The 22356-nt window shown below is 43.4% G+C and overlaps 1 long non-coding RNA gene across 2 annotated transcripts in view; it reads right to left on the bottom strand.

Annotated features, from left to right (window-relative positions):
* Window positions 1-1890: 1890 nt before the first annotated feature.
* The window catches only part of LOC142600559 (uncharacterized), a 134928-nt gene continuing 114462 nt past the window's right edge, over window positions 1891-22356 (bottom strand). For both annotated transcript variants that reach the window (XR_012834103.1, XR_012834104.1), the window contains exon 4: window positions 1891-5151. This is a non-coding gene — a long non-coding RNA (uncharacterized LOC142600559). The remainder of the gene's footprint in view (window positions 5152-22356) is intronic.

Genomic DNA, 22356 nt, shown 5'->3' on the forward strand with positions numbered 1-22356 from the left:
TTACTGCACACGTTTGCTTTCCGCTGCCCCATTAACTGGATGACAAAACACAGCATGAAATCTGTCGCAGGAGTGGAGTTGCTGCATGCAGGTCTGAGTGGGGTACTCGTCCGTCCTCCCTGCTGCCCATCACAACTGGGTTTCCACAATAACACCAGTAGCTACAACACCTGCCTGTTTGCCTGAAGCTCTCACCAGAAATGCCATCGCAACCACAGTGTAAAAAGTAATGATTCTGTTCTCACCTCTGAAAGGGCTTTTTATATTAACATGTCAGAGCCTTGCTCTCTTTGGGACTGTACTTCAAGGAGTATCCTCTGACTGTCTGGTGGAAAGCCAGGGGTTTCGGAAGGAGCTGTCACTGGTACAGCCAGGGTTCGGTGCAGCAGGAACTCTCTACTCCAACCCCCCAAAACACCACTTTTGAAGTAGCCCCTCTGACCTCACCTGATGCAGCAATCCCGCAGCACATAAAAGATGTGGTGTTCTGATTACTGTACACAGAAATTTATTAATAACTGGACTAGGCGCCATTCACTGAGGTTAGCCTGCCACCAGATTCACCTTCAGTGAAGTCGCTCTCAATTTTAATTGCTTCCACTGAATAGGACAAGACAGGGGGAAATGATGGTTCTGCTCTGTGCTTGTCTGGAATGGTGATCATTGCAAGAAAAACGGGAAATCCCACTGTCCGGTTTGGCTTTTCTCATGCTGTTTGTGTCTTTGGTCTGCATCTGTATTATATATATGTTTGTTATTTCTCAAGCAATCAGAACTGTGCCAGATATGTGGCAGAGCAAAATGCTCAGGAATTCTGCCCAGAGGAGCATATGATTTTATGGTGGCATGGCACATGCTGTGTATGCCTATTCACAGGCTTTTCATTACTTCTCCTACCTACCCCGCTACAATTTCCTTCCCTGAACCCCAGCCCTTAGAAAACCTGAGGTGCATAGTTAAGAAGTCAGATGCAAAAAAACCCAACTCAAATGGATATCCAGTGTCTTAGCTGTAGATGCTTACAACAACATAATAAATCTTTCTCAGCCAGCAAAATTTACATTTTGTTCAGCTTCACCACTTTTCTTGCATATGAGTTCCCTTAATGAATTCACAGTCTTGAAAAAAAGACTTTTCTTTTTCTTTGCTTCAATGGACTTACCTCCAGAACCAGCTAAATGAAAAGGTCCAGATAACCAAAGCAAGTTTTCTCTTTCTGCTCTCTAATGGCTTTGGCCTGAATGCGTAGAGGGAAAATAAAAATCTGTCAGGTCATAGCCTTAACTCAGGGAGACGAGAAAACCGAGCAGAAGCAAGCCGTTCAAAAGCAGTCAGGAGCCACACCAGCCCGCTCTGGGAAAGTGCAGCTGGCCGTGCCCTCCAAACTCTCACTGAGCCTCTGCTGGGCTCGAGTGTCTGGGTTAATCATGTACGCCCGGTCAAAAATGTAAATCTGCAAAGCATATTCTCTTTTTACCACTCAACAGTAAATAAAGTGGGGCAAGCTTATTCCAAACATATTCACAATCAATTTTTCTTGATTTAAGTTTCCCATTTTTTAATAGATTCAGCCTGATTCTGCTATCCCTTCCACCTGCTAGAAGCAGGAGTGTGCCGTCAAAGGCCCTGAAGTTAAAAAGCCCAGTGCATGTAAGATGGGAACCAAGCCTGTGTTCCCCTGGGATAAAATCCCAATTCCACTGATGTCAGGGCTTCGAGAGGCAGAATTTACCACGTGGCCAATTTAAACCCCATTTCTTTCACTGAGGTAAACCCTGACTTGCACATATATCGAGGTGCTCGTTCCACCTCTGGATATTTTATTCTTCTGGGATGCTGTTCATAAGAAGAGGCTTAAGGAGATGAAAGAGGAAAGGAAAGAGGAAGGAGTGTAGTTAAGAGATTTCCTTCAGCTTTTTATTGGCAGATAAAAGTAGAATCCCCACTGAAACCAGCAACGATTTATTTTTTGGCAAAAAAGGTCAATTAAACTTTATAGTCACTAGTACTCTGTTAAAAAAGAATAAAACTAACAGATATATTAAATAACAGGTTTAGATTAAAGGCAAACAATGTTACCATCTGCCCTGTCAATCAAAGTGCATGCTGAAATTCTTCACTGAACTGGAACCGCAGAAACAAACAGGCATACGGGAGCATTATGGCAGCCTGGGTTATAAATTACAGGCAGTAGATATATTGTTATGAAAGCTATATAATTCCTTAAAATGAATTCAACCTTCTTGACCTACCCCTTTTCTTCAAAATTTCATCTCTTTATATGACCGCTTCTTGGACCGCTGGGCCAGAATTCAGATGCCTGAAGATCTGCAGCATGTTTAAAAAGATGAGAAACGACAAATACTTTGACGAATTATCTCTCAAGCCTGGCCATTTCTGCAATGCTTCATGCATTCTGATCAGACCTACCGGCTTTAATGAATTCGCCCTTGGTGGAGGCTGCGAGGGCCAGCAACCCAAGGCTAGTGGTTTTGCAAGGGGGTGAAATCCAGTGATGGCTGGTGTGATGGGCAGTGCCAAAGCCTTGCCTGCTTCTAGCCGGAGCTGGAGAACCAGGGAGGGAGAACCAGCTACAGGGAGGACTTGTGAGATCAAGGTAAACCAGATATTTCCATGTGTGGAAATATATTTTCCTGGTTCCTGAACACAATGGAAACATTTGCGTGCAAGCGAAATTCTGTGCGAAATGGAAGTCCGATAAAATGTTACTTCGGGTCAATCAAAACTTTCCGCTGTTATGAAATCAAACCATTTTTGGTCCAAGTTTGCCCTTTGAAAGCTTGTCGATGTGTTTTTGTGTGAACATAATAACAATGAATTGCATGTGGGAAAAAATCATTTCCAAATGAAAACTGAAAAGATTCCATTCCAGAAATGTTCACATGGGCCACTTCAACCTTATGGGAATGCTTTGTTTTGGGACAAGAAGTTCTGGAAACAAAATACTGCCAGAACTGACAATTTTTTTTCAAAATACTGTGAATAAGAGAAAAATGGCACTTTTCACTTAGAAGAAACTTTGGTTACAAAAGAAAGAGTTTGGCTGTACTTTGCTGAGCTCCAGCATCAGGGTCTGAACCTGAACGTCAGGACACAACCTTCGGGTGCCATTAGCTGCCGCTAAAGTGACACTGGGTGAGGATCCTGGTCCTTGCTGTTAGTGAAACAGCATTTACTGGTGAACTAAGGAACCTCGCGTGGGACCAATATTATATTTGTACCTGGGTGGAGATAGTTCAGAAGTCTAATACAGGCTCGAGCCTGTATCATTTTAAGCCTGTCGGCATCCTGACAGTTGGGTACAGACACCATAAGTGACATGTGGATTTTATTTTAATTGGCTGCTTTTGGGAACAGAGAAGCAGATCTCTGTTTTGAGGAGGCAGCTTTCTTTCCTTGTGGGGACCACATTGAGGGCCAAACTCTGCCTATGAAAAGGCAGGTCACGGTCTGAAAAAGAAAGGCTGTTACCCTGTGCCTCACTATATCGATATTTATTCGTTTTCTATTTACTGGCCAGAGCTGTCTAGGGGAAAGTGGTGAAGCATTATCCGTGACAGTGCAACCCACAGATAGACCATCAGATTAAGATAAATTTCCTAATTTAAGAATTATTTTGATGGGGTGGGAAAGGGCATCTCAGTTTTGTCACCTCTGCCAACAGCCCCCCGGCATGCACGACTGCTCTCATTGTGGAGGAGAGCCGTGCCTATCAGTGCGGACATTAGCTCTAAGCCATTACTGCAGGCGGAGCAGCTGCAGGAGCTTAGTGACCCCCACTATGCTTACACCACCGGGCCATTTTAATTGCAACCCACAGCTTAAAGTCTTCATTAAGTTTTCTCTGAGCCCTGCCTCCTCCCCTGTAAGATCAGCCACTTGTCGCCCTGACCGGCGGAGCAGCAAGGAACATCTGCAGTTCAAACGTGATGCATATGCAACAGCGGTCTCAGGATTAAAGGTCAACAGACTCCTCCAACACCCAGGACTGTCTCTCCCTTGCAGGGTGTCTGGTGTCTTTTACATCCCATTGTTCGAAACTCTATACTTCCTGCCAGGCTTTTTGCCCACTCGCTCAGCCCAACTGCTGCAAGGCTGGCGCGGCGCCTTAGCAAGCTGGTTGGACCTGCCCTCGCACAGTGGCTGCCCGTGAGCGCGCGGGGGCTGCCGCAGGCACATAATCAGGTCCTTCCCTTGGCTTCTCGTCGCAAAGCCCAGGGAGAGGATGACTACAACAGCTGCAGTGCTGGCTCGGTCTTGACAAATGGTCCTGTCACTCTTCTTATTGATTAGCAATGTTATGACATTTCCCTTCAAAAACACAGATGTGGCACGGGCAGTGACAGGAGCACTGCTCTGGGAGGAACATAATGTTTGCTGTTGTTCCCATTCTCCTCTCTGCATCTGTTCATATCCGTGGCGATGGTTTCATGCGCTGACTGTTTTATCAAGAAGCAGTGGGAGCAGGTGAAACCTTTGCCGGGGTTAAAGGCAAATACGTCTTGTCGCATCAGGGGACTGAGCATGCAAATGACAAGCCTGGTTCTCCCCCACCCTGTACCAGTGTGCAGGGAGATGGCTGGGCACTGAGTCACTCAAGCTGGCGTTTGCAAGGGAGAGCAAAGGTGCGTTGAATCCATATCTGATTTCAGATTACTCTTGTGAGGTTCTTGGGTCAATTTTTGTCTCAGAAAGTATTATAAAAAACCCATAATAATGCATATGAAGTTTCGGTGGTATGTTTGCATCCAGCAGGTCATCCCAGGAGCACTGGATCCTTGCAGACCACTCTGCTTCACCTCCGCGCACAGCACCTTGCCCAATTGATCTCGTGTGGGGACTCATCTCTGTGCAGAGCCGTATGTGAGACCATGAGCTGTGTCATGGGTTTGTCGATTACGTGCAGAGCTTGGAGGCATCTCAGCATGCTCCTCTAAGGCCAAGCTATAGCCTGTTCATGAACTGTCCATTTCTTGAGGGGGGTTATCCAGGTGAATGGGTTTCACAGCTCTCCAGGGAAGCCAGCCCTTCATCCCCTGGAGCCCCCAAAGGGGATGTTGGCAAATCAGCAGAGCTGTTCTTATGCAGGTGAGCCCCAACTGCATTCCACCTCCCTGGAAATCCTTTCCCCTGCACAGAGAACGGTGATCTAATATCTCCAGATTTCAGAGACTTGGAAAGGGTAGCTAAGTAAGGACGACACCAGGACTGATCTTCAGCTTGAGGAGGAAGGCCCCTGACAGGGAGGGTCTAAGCTAGCGCAGCTTTTAAGCATCTGATTAAAAATGGATTGTTTGAAACATGTCTGCCTGAGCCAGGGTCTTCTGGGGGATGGAAATCACAAAGTGGGAACCTGAAAACATCAGGACACCAAGCCTGAGATGAGCCATTCCACATACGGTTAAACTGTGCATTTCTGGGCAAAGCCTGTGCTAGTGAACTGTGGGCATCTCCATAAATTTCTACTCTGTGCTCAGGTTTTCGCTGTAAAGGCATGTCCTGGCCACGCTGCTCTGACCACACCAGGGAGAAATCCCAGCTGGTATTAGCAAGAAGCAACATTTTTCTCAGTAAGGGCATAGGAGCTGGCCTCCTTATATCAAATATTTATAGGCCAAAAGACAAGTTTAGGAGGTTCTGTCTATTTTCACTGCCAAGAACAACAGTGAGTTTTTTTCCCCAAGTATACCAAATGTGCCCAGTTTAATCTTAAAATTACTTAAAGCCTTTCTTATTAGTCTGAAGTATTTAAGTCAGCTTTCAGTGAATCCTTTGCATGCTTCACAGGGAAGCTAGTTAGAGGAAAAGTGCTTACCTTCCAGTCCTAAAGGCTGTTCCTTGGGGGTTGAATTATGGGACCATGCATGGTCTGCATTAAGAGTCTTGGAAATTCCTGATAAACTGACTCTATACACAGCGGTTAATGAGCTTGTTGTTGCATTTAAGGGATCTTTGTATCTTTTTTGTCAAAAAAGCAGTGCCAGTACATCCAATATAATTTCTTTCCTTCACCAAAGTCTCTTACAGTGCTAATACAGCTAAAATGGGCTGATCCACAAGCTTGATTTACATGAACTTGAAGCAAAGCACATTAGCATGATTGCGTGGGCATTACTATACAGAACATTTTGGTAATGAGAAGCATATTTGTGAATGTCTCTTGTACAGCTTTCAGCATATTTTACAGCCAAAAAAAGAGATATGGTCTAGAGGGAAAAAAAGAAAAATACAACAAACACATGGTTTTGACCCCCCAGGCAACATCATGTAGATTAATATGAGTTAAATGGAATGTGACCAATTTGTAAGGCATTTGGTTTGTATCTTGAGAAATTGAAGGCAAGATCATTTTTCCTTGCAATCAGAGTAAGCCTTAGGCTACAAGCTCTTGTAGTCTCTACAATTGCCACAGGCCTCCTCTTTTAATATACTAGTGTATCCTAGAATATTTCTTACAACTTTCATAGTCCAATGATGTGATAGATTTGCCAGTATGATACTTCTGCTGCCTTTCCTTGGGAAAAGCCTCCATTAGTTGTAATGTGTGCTTATAGCTTCTGTGAGTTTCATCAATTTTTGTGTAATATTTTGCCCACAGCTGTTTATTTATGCAAGAAAAGAGTTGCAGTAATCTACATCCTGTACAGTATGCAGGGATTAAACAGCAAGAAAAGCATTTTTCTGCCAAAGGTTCATCATAGTTTCTGAAGAAGATTGTTTCAGGCTGGCAAAAGGCCAGAAAATTGTGGGTTCAGACTAACTGAGGTCACAAGGAGCTCAGTAGAAGGCTTCAAATACAGCCCAGGAGCTCCATACCCATGAAGCAAGCTGGCCTTCCTCTAACATTCATCTCCTTTATCACATCACATCACCTTCCCATGCCAGCAAACAGCCAGGAGACCATCTCAAATGTCTCAAGTTCAGCTTAAGTTTCTACCTCACTCTTTGCAGCTATAATTCAGGAAAAGATACGCCTTTGCTTTTCAAATGACCTGAAGAAAGTGCTCCAAAGGCACAAATCCAGCAACTAACCTGAATATGCCCTTCAGCCTTCTATGCTTAAAAAAAAAAAAATCTATGATATGTTTGGCAGTCTTCCACTTGGGTGTGTGGGCAATATTCAGGAACATTTGGTAACTATAACAAGAAGATGTTCTGTAATTGTTAAGCTCATTTGTTTGAATAGTGGACAAGGAGGGACAAATAGAGGTTGCTTTTCACTTATTTATTTATTTAAGAAATAAGATACAAGGACTGAAAGATGGGCAATTGGGCAACCATGGCTTCAAGTGCAGAGCTATGGGGCAAAGCTTATCCGGGACCTCTTTGCATCTCCAGATGCCACCATCCATGCCACTGGTGGAGGCAGCTATGCAGTTCTGCAACTATTAACTCAGAGCAGAGAAGAAGTAGCAGCCATGAACGGCTCCTCCTGCCCACCACTGAGCAATAACAGCACCCAGGAAGTTCTGCCTCAGTCCTGGCCCCAGGTCCCGACTGGATGCTGTGTCCTTTGCAGAGTTTTGCATCACAAAATACAGAAATCTATCCTTGGGTTTGCAGGCACCAGAGGGGCATATTTCCTGTGATGCTTTGAGCCATGCTTGTTGAAAAGAGAGATGTGGGATTGTGCTCTCAGCTAATGACTTCTTGATAAATTCTGGATGCACAATGGGAGAGGAGGGCTAAGCATTTTGACTGTTCATTGCTGTTGCCACCTTCTGTATTGTGCTCATGGTTATGGTGTGCTAGCCCTCACAAGCACACCAAGCCAGCCTTAGTCTCCATCTTTTTTATACTACTGGAGTTTCAGTGTTATAGATGGTTTAGAGAGGAGAGGGAAGGCAGATTTGCAATAGATACCCATCCACAAAGAAAACAGAAGAAATGAGTCTTCATCCTTTTTAACATATTTATTCTTCAAGAAGAAGTGTATTGGTTTAAATGGGGTTTCTAGGAAATGGATGTCCTCACAGGATGACAGATTAGCTTGGATTGAAAGGGACTGCTGAAGATCATCTAGTCCAACCTCCCGTTCAAAGCAGGGCAAGCACCAGATTGGTCAGGGCTGCATCCAAGTAGGTTTTGAAAACTTGTCAAGCATAAGAGCCAGGATTTAAATAGACAAACCTCTTTGTTATTATTATTTTTTTTAAACTTCAATGGCTCAAACTGTGATATACCACTCAAGAAGATTCATACAAGCATATGTGGTGCCACGAGCTGCTCTTCCAGCTACTTCCTCATTTGTATTTCGTTTTCCTGAAAGCATCCCTGTTGGAGGAGAGTATCTGCACTGAATTTGCAAGGTCACAGCCCTTTAAGTCATGGCTGGATCTGGCCTTTCCCATCCAACATAGTCATTCAACCCTTTATTTTCAAGATTTACTGTCATTTTTTCCCCCACCACATTTCAGGACAGAGCCTCCAGTTCTTCAGGGTAGCAGCCCTGCCCTGCGCCCATTGGCCTGGAGAGGACAGCAGGCTGCTTGTCCAGGGCATGGGTTAGGCAGGAATTTTCTTTGCCCTCTTGCTCTCCAGCCTGAGATAATTGTGAAACTGATGGGCTATCTCTCCTCTAAGTTCAGCAACAAAGCCCTGCAGCTTGTAAGAATAATTCAGCCACAATTAGTGCTGATGTGAAGCCAGGGCCTCCCACAGATGAGTCTGCCTGGTCAAGTGCAGAAGCTACAATCTCTTTAATGATGGGAGATTCGACTAAATTAAAGTTGACCCTCAGGCTTCTGGCAGCTAAATTCCAGCAGTAACCTTCCCTCCCACCCATTCCTCTGAAAAAAATCTTACCAACAACAAACTACAAGTGGGAGGGGGAGGAAACCTCTCTGTTGTTAACCTTTACAGGACAGTGGATGTGTCCAAATCAAACAAAAAACATGAAGTCTCCCGCTGAAGTGCCATAAATAGTGCTATCTCCCAGTGTGATCTTTGAGAGAATCTGTTTTGGGGAAAGAACAGAAGAAGAGTCCTAAAAAGAGCGCGTGAAAAATGATGAAAGTTGCTTTGAAGTGAGTCCGAGAGCTGCAGTGCTTTCAGCAGCTTCCCCCTGGAAGCCCTTGAAATTCTATCTGCAATAAAAGGTACCAAAAGAAAACAGCTGGCAAGAGCTGTTAAAGTGGAAACAATATGCAGTTCAGAAGAGATAAACAGGATGGGCACAGCGCAGAGTGAAAAAGAAGGTATGGATCTGTTGCATGATGGAAACAGCCCTTCTGTCCTGGGCTGAGACCAAGGAAATATCACTAGCTTTAGGCAAACGGTCTGGGAGAATACAAATTTAGCACTCAATTTTCATGGGAATGTGCATTTTGCTTTAACTGGAGGACAGGGGTGTTAGATCTGGTCCCCTGATTCTCCACTGAATAGGCCTCCGCTTGCATGGAGCAGATTAGGATTTGGGGTGCCAGGCTGAATGACACATTGCCAAAGCAGCAGCCAGTCTTCTGTACTAATATTTCTCTGGTACCCGAGACAATGGCAGCTGGAACAGGAGCGCCTTTCCAGTTTCAGGACAGTAAGGGGCTCCTCTTGCTAGCTGGGCAGTAACACTGCTGCCAGTTGTAGAGAATGGGTCCAGTTCTTGTACAGCTCTGAAGCAATGCCAAGGCTGTGGCCAAATCTAAAGCTTGTGACCAAATCTAAAGCCTGCTTTTTCCCTCACTGATACCACGGTCTTTGGAGACAGAAACTGGTGAAGGACTAGCATTGGGGTCAGAACGGGGTCCATCTCTTTGTGCAGTGCAAAGAAAAATATTGGTAATTGAGTGTACATGGACCTTAACCTGTTCTTATTTAAAGATGTAAATTGCTGTGGTTCACAAATAAGTTCTGTAGATCTCTCCTGAAGGGACTGAGAGTAGAATGTGGCCATGGGAGGATGGTGAGGAGCCCACATGCAACCACATCTGTGAAAAAATCTCTCATGCTCTGATCTGCTATTGACTCTGCCCATGTCATCCCTGATGGAAAGTCTCTGCTTAGAGACCTCTGCTCACAGGGGAAGGAATATTAATCAAAACTTTTGTCCTGTCTTTGCAGATGCACTTCAGATCAAAAGCACTTCTGGGGGAAAACAGTAATTCAGAGATGTGGTGGGAGTGGAGCGGAGCGGAGAGGAGCTGAGTCATACTTTCCATCTGCTTTCATTTCTGATTTATACAATTCTCATTCTGATTAAAGCCACGCAGCAGGTCCAATGTAATTATTTGTGTAACCATTAGACTGTCCCAGTGTTAGGACAGAAGCAAAACTGTATCCCACACAGCTCCAGCCATGTGTATTTTCAAGGAATATTAAAATACAGAGAACCGGCCTCCAGTTAATTATAGAAAAGTGTGAAAGTATTAATATCAAGTTATTGTGCAGATGAGCTAAGACATTGTATGAATAAGATGTGCCATGGTGTACTTACAGTTTCTTTGAGAAGTAAGCTTGGGCAGGGCCATGCTGAAGAGAGGAAAGAATAGCCAGGATTTATGTTTTCTAGATATATGTTAAATCATCTTCATTTGGGAAGGACCTGGCACCTTCCTGAATGCTAAAGGATAACCCATAACCAGGGAGAGAATTGCACCTGTGATAGTGAGTACCATTTTACCCTGTGGGCAACTCCTCCACCTCCAGAAAGGTTCCAGATACTCAAAATGCTTTGGGGGCTTAAATACTACTGAGCACCTGGGTCTGAAATGCCTATTCAGAAAAGGAGTCAGGTACTCATATACTTCCTGCAGCTCCAAGTGCTTCGATACCTCTGAGGCTGCAAAACCTCTTTCTCACTTGCACTGGTTTTATCCTGATTTGCAACTGATTCAGTTCCCCCTAAAATCAGAGGGCATCCCTCTGCTTTCTTTAATGGGCATTGGGCTGGGTGTTAAAGAGGAGAAATTCTGTCTTTCTAATCCACATGCACAGATACTGTTGAACTTGCTTATTAGGAACAGAGCTTGGGATGGCTGAAAATGAAGCACTAAATATGTCCAAGGGTCAGGAGACTGAAGATGCCATCAGCAGTGGAAAGGTGATTACAATATATATAGGAGTGCTAGACTGTATACTATGCAATTCCATTTTCTCTTACAGCTAAATCATCTGGAATTTAATAAAATCTTCAACCTCTTCTAAAGGCTTTTGAGCAACTGGATGAAATTTAATCGTGAATTACAGTCTGACCATGCAGTTCTAGATCCACAAAAGTCATAGAGAGAATATTCCCTATTACGTTCTGTAGCTTTTATAAGCAGATGACTTAAGACAGACTTTAATAGCATTGAGTTTCATTCTTTTTAAATTCTTCACAATTCCTGTAAGTTTTTCACTGAGCAATTGGCAATAATATATTTCTACCTGAATGTGGGCAGCTAGCAATTGATCTGTACCCTGAAAATAAAGATTTTCTCTTCATCATGAATTTATAGCCTGGATAGAGTAACTGCATATATTTTTTAATTTTTTGTATAAATATTTAATAATAAAATTTCTTAAGCTCTTTGCATCAGGTCATCTATTAGAAAGCCTCATAAGTTAAATATATCAAGTTTGGATTTTTTTTCACACTTCTGAAGTATTAGTTCAGATTTTCTTTGGTATAAGTGCAAATTGGTTTGGCACTATAAATATTAATGATCTAATGTAATTGAATATGTGCTTGATTTTGCGCTATTAGGACATTATTTGTGTTTACAATAAGGCATATGAATGCTAAACAAGAAACCCTCAGTAAAAAGAGGAAAACTCGGTGGTCCTTGACCCAGTCTTCTCTGTCTTCTTTGTTCTTTCTCAACTGTCTCCAAACAAAATAATTGTCTTGCTAATCCTTAAACTCCCACTTTGTATTTGTTTTACTGAGTTTTGTATTTCTGCTAACATACTTTTTCATGACAGTGCAAGCCAAAGTGAATATGATTTGTAAGAAAATCCAATGGTATTACAACATAGTGAATACCATTCTCCAACATCTCTCCCAGCTCAGTGCAAGATCTGATTTGTATGGGAGCTGGTCTTTACTGCCACTGCTGGTCCAGTATCTGATGTCCTTGAGACCTGGCTGTACATTGGATTTTCCATCCTTTTTGTATACAGAATCAATAATATATGTGACGAATTGAACAGTTAGTTCCAATATGTGATTTTTTTATTTTTATGTTTCTCATTTGTCTACCTGGATTTTTGACTTACCAAATATTGTTACCTTGTTTAATTTGAAACTTGAGCCTGCAAAGATTTCTTTGGCACTCTGCAGAAATAAAATAAAGAGTTTCATGTGCTCAGCAAATTCTCTGCATCTTTTGAGACAAAACCTGATTTTCAATCTTCCTGACACTTTATTCAGGACTCAGTCTCAGTAACCTATTGAAGTTGCTGTTACTGAAAACCACAGAAACTCTGTAACACCATTTAGAGTTAGCCACATCCTGTTCACCCAGTGACAGCTCTTTGTTTTCCAGCATCTGTCATTGGGAAGGTTACCCCCGGTGCCTGAGGACAGGAGCGACCAGATGCCCACCGCCTGCTCTGGAGCAGCCGCTGCCTGCACTGCTCCCACCCACCTTCCCGGGAACACCAACCCTTGAGCCGCTGCAAAAATCAGGGCCCCGGGCAAAAGGCAGTGGGATGGGTTTTGCCTGAGTCGGGAATGATGGCATTGCAGCCAAAAAGCTATGGGACGGTACAAGGGGAGAACAAGGACTTGTAATCTCATTACATCCCCATCCTCACTTTCCTCCTCCAATCAAATTTAATTTGATAAAATAATGCAGGCAATAACTGCCAAAGCTCAAGCCACATGGGGAATAAGTGAGCGCATGCAAAATGATGGATTCAAAGCAATACGTAACATTTCTTAATGCAAGATGTTCCCCTTTAAATCATTGCTTGAGTCTTGACTCCTGAAGCAACCTCAATATATGCTGTGTGTCTCCTCACAAGTGCCCTCTGGCAGGGAACAGGCTCTGTTTGCAGTGTCTTTGTCTAATTGCATTTTGGCAGAGCACAGTGAGGAGAAAATAGAGAAAATGAACTAGTTAATTCCATGGTCAAAACCTGTCTATGGCTGGAAAGCGGAGGAGAGTCAAGTCCTTCCTGCTTTGCTGAACTGTCCTCTGTAGGATGTGAAACGCTGTTGTCCTGGTGACTCTAAGCGAGCATTAAGGGGCAGGTTTCAGTTAGCTGCTCGCATTTGTGCACGTTCGCTGATGATGGTTAATGTGACTATAATTATTCCATGGATATACTTGGTTGGCTTTCCCACACAGGCTATTTGTTGATATATGTATATAAATTGGGGAGAGGCAGGAAAGTATTATGGGACACAGATACTTTTTGCTGACTACTTAGAAGTATTTCTTACCAGCTGAAGCTTTGTATGAATGTCCTTGGCCAATGCTTGACAAGGCTTTTCTATACCTCTGTATTTAAAGTACTTTGAACTCAAGATGACAAATACATTAAAAATTGTCATGCAGAGTATCCCACCTTACATCTCATGACACGAGCCTGTGTTGCATGTCTTACCTCTCAATTACACCATCAGCTTTTGCTTTTCTTTATGTCTTACCTCATAAAACATTCCCTACCCTCTGTGTGAGGCTAACGCAGCTGGGAAAGGTGGCTGCCCCTCTAAACTGTGCTCCAGGAGGGGATTTAAGGAAAGGCACAGTCTCTTTTAAGAGGTTGTCGATGCTGCAGCTGCTCAGGGGAGGCTTTGGGAGATGAAAATCTGCCTTGCTTGGACACAGTGCCTGGGCTCTGTACTAGAATAAAAACTGTGTGTCCTGAGAGGAGGTTTTGCAGTGGGTACTGTTTAACAAACATGCTTAATATTGCAGAAAAATATGGGATGATGATAATTCCTATAGAGGTGATAAAAAATAACCTTTTCTTTGCCTCTCAGTAACAAGGACATGCAGGCAGATGAGCCTGGTTTCAAAAAGCTTTTACCCATCCTTTTTAAATCAGTGGGAACGCTCTTGAAAAACAAAGGTAGAACAGAAAGCTAGCTTTATTTTTCACATAAAGCCAGCTTTATTTTTCACAATTTCCTATACACTGACCGTGCTAAATCAGAGCCAGCGAATGACAGTTGCACCAGGAGTATCCTCACAAGGATGAACGGTGTGGGAAGGTTTCCAGCACAGTATTAATGCGACCCCAAGTCTGGCAGTAGCATTCTGCTCTGTGGCAGAGCCTCGAAGTTCGCCAAGGAGAGGAGGAAGGGGGAGTGCGGTCCAGAGGGGGGAAGATGGATTGTATTGTAGCTGACCCATTCTTTGTTCATCTTTGTGGCACCACATCCTTTGCCACACAAGTCATAAAATTTCCTACCAGTAGTTATTTTGACAGTGGCATAATAAAGCTCAGAAGGGAATGAAGAAACACATCCAGAAGTGTCAAAATAATGTAGCATACTGTGTTAGTGCTAAAGTTATAATATAGTGGATTATCAGTAGTTACACCAACACAAAAGTAAAACTGAAGATTGGTTTGGGGTTTTTTTTCAGAGGATCAGATATATTTTGCTTTTGCAAAGTACCTTCACATACCTTGAGAAAGAATCCTTATTGCTAACCTAAGAAAGAATGATTTCCTTAGAAATTAGCATGATTGCTATGAAAATCTCTGGCAGGAATACAGGCAAAAAAATATAGCCTAGTATCAAAGTGGTCCGGAAAGACATGACTGAAATCATGGGTTTAATTTATTTTGAACAATTTCTCATCTGGTAACATTTTTCCATACTATTTTAATGGCTCTTGTACTCTGACTGCATTCTAAAATTAACCTTCACCTTACATGAACTAAGGAAATTTCATAACTACATCCGTATGCAACGTTGTATAGGATTGTTAGCTGTTGGTACTAATGGTATTAATTTCAAATATATTTCAATTTTCTTTGAAAAGTAACATAATGGAAACTGAAATGATATCAAATGCAATAATAATAAATATAAAAAAATATGTATACGTAAAAGTAGTAGCCAGAAGCTCCCCTGATACTGGCATGCAGTTGTGTCAGACGCTTGTCCTGGTTTCAGCTGAGAGGATTGATTTTTCTTCATAGTAGCTAGTGTGGGGATACGTTTTGGATTTGTGCTGGAGACAGCATTGATAATATAGAGATGTTTTTGTTCTATGGACCTATTGTTGAGCAGTGTTTACACGGGGCCAAGGCCTTTTCTGCTTCTTGCACTGCCCTGCCAGCGGGATGGCTGGGGGTGGACAAGAAGTTGGGAGGAGACACAGACAGGACAGGTGACCCAAACTGACCAAAGGGGTATTCCATACTATATGACGTCATGCTCAGTTTATAAGGAGCTTGGGGGAAGAGGGGGGGGGGGCGGCGGCGTTCAGAGCAATGGCGTTTGTCTTCCCAAGTAACCGTTACGCGTGATAGAGCCCTGCTTTCCTGGAGATGGCTGAACACCTGCCTGCCCATGGGAAGTGGTGAATGAATTCCTTGCTTTGCTTTGCTTGTGCACGCGGCTTTTGCTTTACCTATTAAACTGTCTTTATCTCAACCCACGAGTTTTCTCACTTTAACTCTTCCAATTCTCTCCCCCATCCCGATGGGGAGGGAGTGAACGAGCGGCTGTGTGGTGCTCAGCTGCCAGCTGGGGTAAAACCACGACACGCTTTAGCAGCAAAAGGCTATGCACTGCTAGACCTGACATCATTGGTATGAAATAGGAGGGGGACTAAAGGCGCCGCAAAATGAAGTGACCTGACCAAGGCATGCTGTCAGGTGCCAGAGGGGCAGCCGATAAAACACAGGACTCAGAAATCCCCAACAGGTAATCTGTCCACGAATGACGCTGTCTCTGTCTATATTTCATGCAGTCCTTCCTGTATAGGACACAATAAACCCAACAAGAGGTGGGAGGGTTTGAACCCAGGCACCACCGAAGTCCGCCTGGTGCAATTCCGTCCATCAGACCCATTTTGCCTCTCTCCAAGGGGAGTTGGGGCCAAGCCTCTCCAGAGCCAATGGGGAGTTACAGGGACAGTGGTGGGTGTTTGCTCCAGCTCCAGGTGAGCACCAGGTATGTTTGGTCAACAAAGCAACACCCAAGAAAATGCACCCATCGCAATGTCGCGACAGCGGAGCAGAGTGCCTGTTGTGCTGAGCAGAAGATTGCAAGACCTGATTTCTCCTGACCCTCAGCAACAGCAAAATATTGACAAATTGGCTATGATGCCTTTGAAATGAAAGGTGCTTCTCTGGGCTGAATGGACCAGGGTAGCCCCGGGAACCTGAGCAAAGAGGAATCGCGGAACCCAGCTGAGGCCAGGGCTGGGCAGGAGATGTTTCTGTTTGACCAGCTGGTGGGCTCATGAGATTTAAGGCGGAAAGAAAACAGCCTGATGGCTTCAGCTGCTTCATCAGGCTGTGGAAAAATATACTCTAGAAATAAGTATAGAGAAGCCACTTTAAGGGATGGCATTTTTAAAGTTTATCCTCTATGTCCCCAGATATCTACCACAAGATGATGGTAGCTTGCTTGGGGTTTTTTGCTTATTTCTTTGTGGGTTTTTTTTTTTTTAATTGGCACTAATATCTGTTCATTTTTATACACATGACAGGGAGCCTGAGGGGCACGCAGACGGCTTTCAGATCATCTGTCCTATAAACTCACTGGAAATTACCCGGTCCTCCTTTGCCCAATTATTTGATTCTGCAAATGTTGATACTAAAGGAAGACATGAAATTGGCTCCAGGGCAGGCTTAACCTTTTTCAGAACAAGAACTCCAAAATGGATTTTTCAAGCCAAATACACAAGTTTTATTAAGAGAGATGTGCAGCAGTTTGGGCTTGACTATACAGCCGCTCAGTCCTGGCTGCTCGGCAGTGGTTTCCGATGGGAGTGCCAATTAGTGCTAATTGCACGGGCGTTTATGGGTATGTACGCATGCGTATAATGAAGACCTGTGTCTCCTCCTCAGTCCATCACTCATGTCACATACACCATAGGCCCATCCAACAGCTGTGAGGTGACCTGGAGATGAAAAGCTCACATCCCATATCCAATCCCCAGAACCAGCTGGGCCCGTCCCCTAAATGACTATATAAATCCTAATAACAGCTAAAGATGAAGTCGGCAGGTACCCCGGGCTTTCCTGCTGACCCCAGGGAGCTGCCACAGTGATGCGATATCTCAGCTGGTCCTCTGGAAAACCCCATGACATGGTGTTTGCCCCCACCCCATCTGACCTCAGAGGACATGCCTCCTGAGACAGGGGTGGAGGGACAGCAGCTGGACAGATGGGTCCCCATCCTCTGCTCCCAATGAGCAGGAGGGGACCTTCCTGACAGGTCACTGAGGAAGGGAAAATGGCCCAACTTTCCCAGTCACCCCAGGAAAGTTTCTACCAGCCTCAGTGGGCAGCTGGTATGACTCTTGCTGGCAGGACGGCAGGCTTTTGGGGGTGCTGGTTCACCAACAGCAGGAGACCTGTGTGCTCTCAGGTTCTTGCTCACCACTCAGCCCTAATAAAAGTTGGTTTTGCTCCTCTGTTTCCTTTGCAAGTGTTTAAAGCGCAGCACCTACTAAAAAGCCTATGCCCAGCTAAGCAGGACCTTTGGACCATGTGGAGAGCCTGCCTCAACCCGTGTTGTCTTAAGGATTTAATCTCTTTTTGGTTCACTAGGAATGTCTGCAGTTAACTTGCCACACTGGGAGCAGATCCTGTAGCTCACGGTGGTGTGTGTGCTGCACATTTACAAGCAGACACTGGTAGCTGGGCTTTTTAAGACTAAAACTGAGGGAATTCACAGTGACAGTAGACAACTTGCCATTTTCTTATCTTTGTTTGCTAGAATTACAGTCAGAGATAAAATTATTGTGAGGGAAGATTCCCTTCAAAAACATCCTGATATGGTGCATTTAAAAGCATAATTCAATATATACTTTCATGGATCTTAGCACTTCTGTATAAAAAAACAAAAAAACAAACAAACAAAAAACCTCCAAAGTATAGCATCCTCTTTGCATCAAAAAAAGTGAAAAACTGCTACTGGGGAAAGTTCTGATGCAGTGTCTATGCTGTCATTACAGAATATATAATAAATTGCTTACCACTGTGTACTGCATATAGTTCATTAAAGAGCAGCTACTAAAAGAAGAGGCAAATAGTATTTTTTTCTGGAAGGGAGAGAGAACATACACTGAAGAGTCAAAACTTTTGCCTGGGAAAGACTTGCAGAAAGTTAGGCACACTGATTTATACTCTTCAGTCAGGAATGACGAGATCTGGGATGTGATGGCAGAGGCATTTGGGGACTGTTTTTTATGCTGCTGCTGATTCTTTTCTGCAGAGTTTGTGAAGCAAAACTTGCCCAGCGCTGTACTGTCACCAGCAATGAAGTAGCTCCACCACCTGGGTTTTTTTAGAATTGCCTTTCTTCCTCTATTACACTGGATAATATACATGGTTTTTGTTTGGCTTCGATTTTTTTTTTTAATAGATAAGACCACATATTTGAAATAACAGTCATTATAAGGTAAAGCTGTAAATGCAGGAAGCAATAACATTCAGGTTGTCCTTGTGGGCCAGCCAGCAAGAACTTCCATCTCTGAACTAAGAGGAATCTTTGTTTTACAAGTGTCCCATTGTGCTCTGTTGTGTTACAGCTCATTAAAATCTTTAGAAGTCACTATCCCAAGAGATAACAGCAGAAGAAAGGAGTTATTCTAAAATATTTTTCTGAGACATATTGTATTTACCTAATTCTGTTAAGATCAAGTGGAGTTATTCCTGAAATATACGGGTATGAAAAAAGGCAGATCCAGAGCACAAAAGTCTAATAAAGTCAGTACCTCATATCTGTGTCTTGTTTTATTGCTAAGAGGTTCAGCTCTAGCTCCTTACACCCTGGTTTCAAGTAAAAATCCAGTATGTGTGCATAAATTTCAAGTGGTAGGAAATTCAACCCAGCTGAAATCAGCCTGGCAGCAGCAGAGTATAACCAAACCCAAACCTTGCCCATGGTGTGGCTTTTCCCAGTTGCTCCCATGTTAGTGTAGTTGGCATTCATATTATGCCCCCAAAGTCTTTATTTTTTCACATCCTTCCCTATTTCCCTGAATCCATTAGCTATGAATTAGTTGATATGAACTGTAAATGCACACACACACATGATTTAACGCAGGCGGGCAAACTGAGTGAAGACACAAACTTTTCAGAGGTGTTTTGGGAACTCCGAGGGCTCCTGCTGTCACTGCTTTCCCCAGGGCTCCCTGTGGGTGAGCAAGGCAAGTCCAAGTGGCAATGGCATCCCCTCTGCCACCTCCCTGCAGTCCTGCTCTCAGCCCCTGCACAGTTTAGGGCTAAGTGGCTTATCTCAGTCCTGCCTGCCCTTCGATCAGCATGGGCACTGCTTCACAGGGGACTGACGTACAACAGGTCACAAGCAGCCACCGGCCTCAGAAGGGTAAAATGTGTATAAGCAGTCTCAGACCTCTGGGGGCTATACAGGGAGAGACGGAAAGAGATGGTGGTTCCCTGGATGGACTGAGGGTATTTTTTTTCCCAGCAGTTGTAGTTTTAAGTCCCACTGTACATAGAAAATGTTTATTCCTCAATCACATGTGGCTTAAAAATAACATACTTAGTGCTACAGAGAACTGGCATTTGTTCTTCCTGTTTATGAACTTACCTGCAGCAGCTAAAATCCCATGTAGAGCCCAAATTTATTTTATAAGTGTTTTACTGGGCATAGCAGGAGATTTGGCATCAGAGCAAAGAGAGAAAGAGGGCAATAGTCATTGCTGACATTATACCACAAACAAAAGGGACTCTTTCACTCCCTTTCTTATACAGGAGGTGTTATAGAAGCATATAGGCACTCCAAGTTCTGTTATTTTGTTTTTTCTGTTCCTCCTCCAGCCTTACTCCCATCCTCCCTAGAAACCTCTGCTTTCTTGTTTTGTTGGCACTCTTCAGGATGAGAAGCAAGAAATCCCAACAGAAAGAAAAGTAATCTCCTCATTTACAGAAACTGTACAAAAAGCAACAATTTTCTTAACAAGATCACTTTGGAGTTTTGAGGAATTGTGGACCTTTGTTTGCTGGTGAAGAAATGGATTTTACACTGCAGACCATGAGGAGTTGTCCCATTGCCAACAAATAAACTGTTGCAGAGTCCATGACCTCAGCATTGCCGCAGTGATCATCTCACTGCTTTGATTAACTGAAGAACCAATAAGTTTATGTCCTAAAATCAATGAAACTCAAGTCAATGAGAGAAAGAAGCGTTCCAACAATAGATGCACCATTCATTCCTCTTGGGTAGCAATGCCCGCAATACTGCACCTGGTTTTGGTTGGAGGAGAGCAGACCCTTGCCTTCATTCAACAGCCACACTTGCTCCACCAAGGTAGAGCTTTTTTTTGCCAGAACAAAAACCTGGAGTCCAGGAAGTACCCATCATATGTGCCGCTGTGTACTTCCGTAAGCATTTTATCTAGTCATTGGTTTTCTCAGACTGGTCCCTATCCCTGGGTTATACTGAGTCAGCATCCTCAAGGATCCTGGGTTATATTGAGGCTGCACCTACATCACCTGTATTTAAAAGCCACCACCAGGTCTATTCTTCAGACATCTATTTAGTTCTGTTTTGCACCTTTCTATATTCCTGGCCTCCACAACAGCCCATAGTTGAGGGTTTCATGGTTTAACTATTTGTTGTGTGAAAAAGTAGTTATTTTATTTGGTTTTAATCTCCTCCCTCTCAATCTATCAGTTTAAAAAATAGAACAGACAGACACACACACACACACACACACACACACCCAGTTCTTAACCCTCTCATGAAGCCAAATTGAAGCAAAGGAAGGGGTTTGAGTTGAGATGAGATCAGGCTTCCAGAAGGACTTTTTAAACCTTCCTAATTTAGTTTATTTAAGCCAAGTGAAATGAGCTATGTAAAAATACATAAAAAGTCTCAGCCTTTAAAGAACCAAAATTACCAGAAGCTTCTGCTAGTAGAAAATTCCTCTATTACATATTTGGCAGTGAAGTGGCTGCATAGACAGATGACATGCCATTAGAGTCCATATAAGTAACCACTAGGGAAAGCACCTGCTGCAATACAGAAGATGTTGTTAGAAATGCAAAGATCTGATTGAAAAGCAATTTATATTCCAAGCAAATGCATAATAAGAGAAGACATACTACCCAGCGTAGAGCTTCCTGCAGAGGAAAGTGACAGTAGTTAATCCTGTGGAAATAATTAAACAAGATCAAGGGGAAAATATATTTGAAAATACACAATGCTTAGCCAAAACACGGCTGATTCAGATGAATGAAAAGGGAGTTTGTCCTCTTGGTCACAGAGTCTTGCAATCTAGAGAAATTCTGTAATTTAAGAAATACAGAGAGGAATACTGAGTCTAATTCAGCAATGTGATTGTGCTATTTCAGTGACTGTACCTGCCTATTGTTGAGTAAAATTAACATGCAAAGAAATTATTGTTTTGTTTCAGAATAAATTATATTACAGCTTTCCTGTCCTAGATATCCCTGTTTCTGAGACGGATGGGAACAGAAAGCAAAGGATCTTGCATTCACTTTTTTATACCAGCAAAACAAATGAAGTCAGCCTGTGCTTTCTGCCCTATTTTCTTGCACTGATTGGATCTTGCTCCCCTGGATGCTAATGGAAAGAGTCCTATTAAAGCTAGCAGGAGACTGAGTCAGACCCTGGAGTTATATACAAAAAAGTGGGATAGTGATGAAGAAAAGAGGTAAGATTCCCTGGTTTGTGCCACTCAACCCACAGGCAACATAGAGCAAAATCCAAGCTGGAAAAGGACAGAGCAGAAAGTCTTATGAACTTTGACAAGTTGAGCATCTTCTCTGTCCTGGTAGGAGAGAAAGAACTGGCTGCTCTGTTTAGGGATAGGCCTTAGGGAAAATGAACAACTGAACCGATCCTGGTAAGACTATGGGACTTCCCTGCAAGAAGTATTGATTGCTAATGGCTCTCCTTGCCCACTGTCCTGCTCTGGTAGAGTCGTGTATCCGTACCATATGGCCAGGGCATACGGTCATGCTAACCTGTGATGAAACCCTGTTTAAATGTAACGAGCAACTCTTGAGTCTGGTGAAGGCAGGGACAGGAAGATGGAAATATTGGAGCAGAGACAGGTAAAGCAAGGAAACTGAGAAGTTTCATATGCAAGTATGTTCAGGTTTTTGTCCTCACAAATCTGCCTTTCACTTCTTAGTCTGTGTGTGTTCATGTAATTTAGAAGTGTAGTTTCACGGCCAGTGTTCTACCTACCTTCCCTGTCACTGAGTTCCTGGAGGGTGAAACCACAT

This window comes from Balearica regulorum, chromosome 2, assembly GCF_011004875.1.
Source record: "Balearica regulorum gibbericeps isolate bBalReg1 chromosome 2, bBalReg1.pri, whole genome shotgun sequence".
NCBI classification, from domain to species: domain Eukaryota; kingdom Metazoa; phylum Chordata; class Aves; order Gruiformes; family Gruidae; genus Balearica; species Balearica regulorum.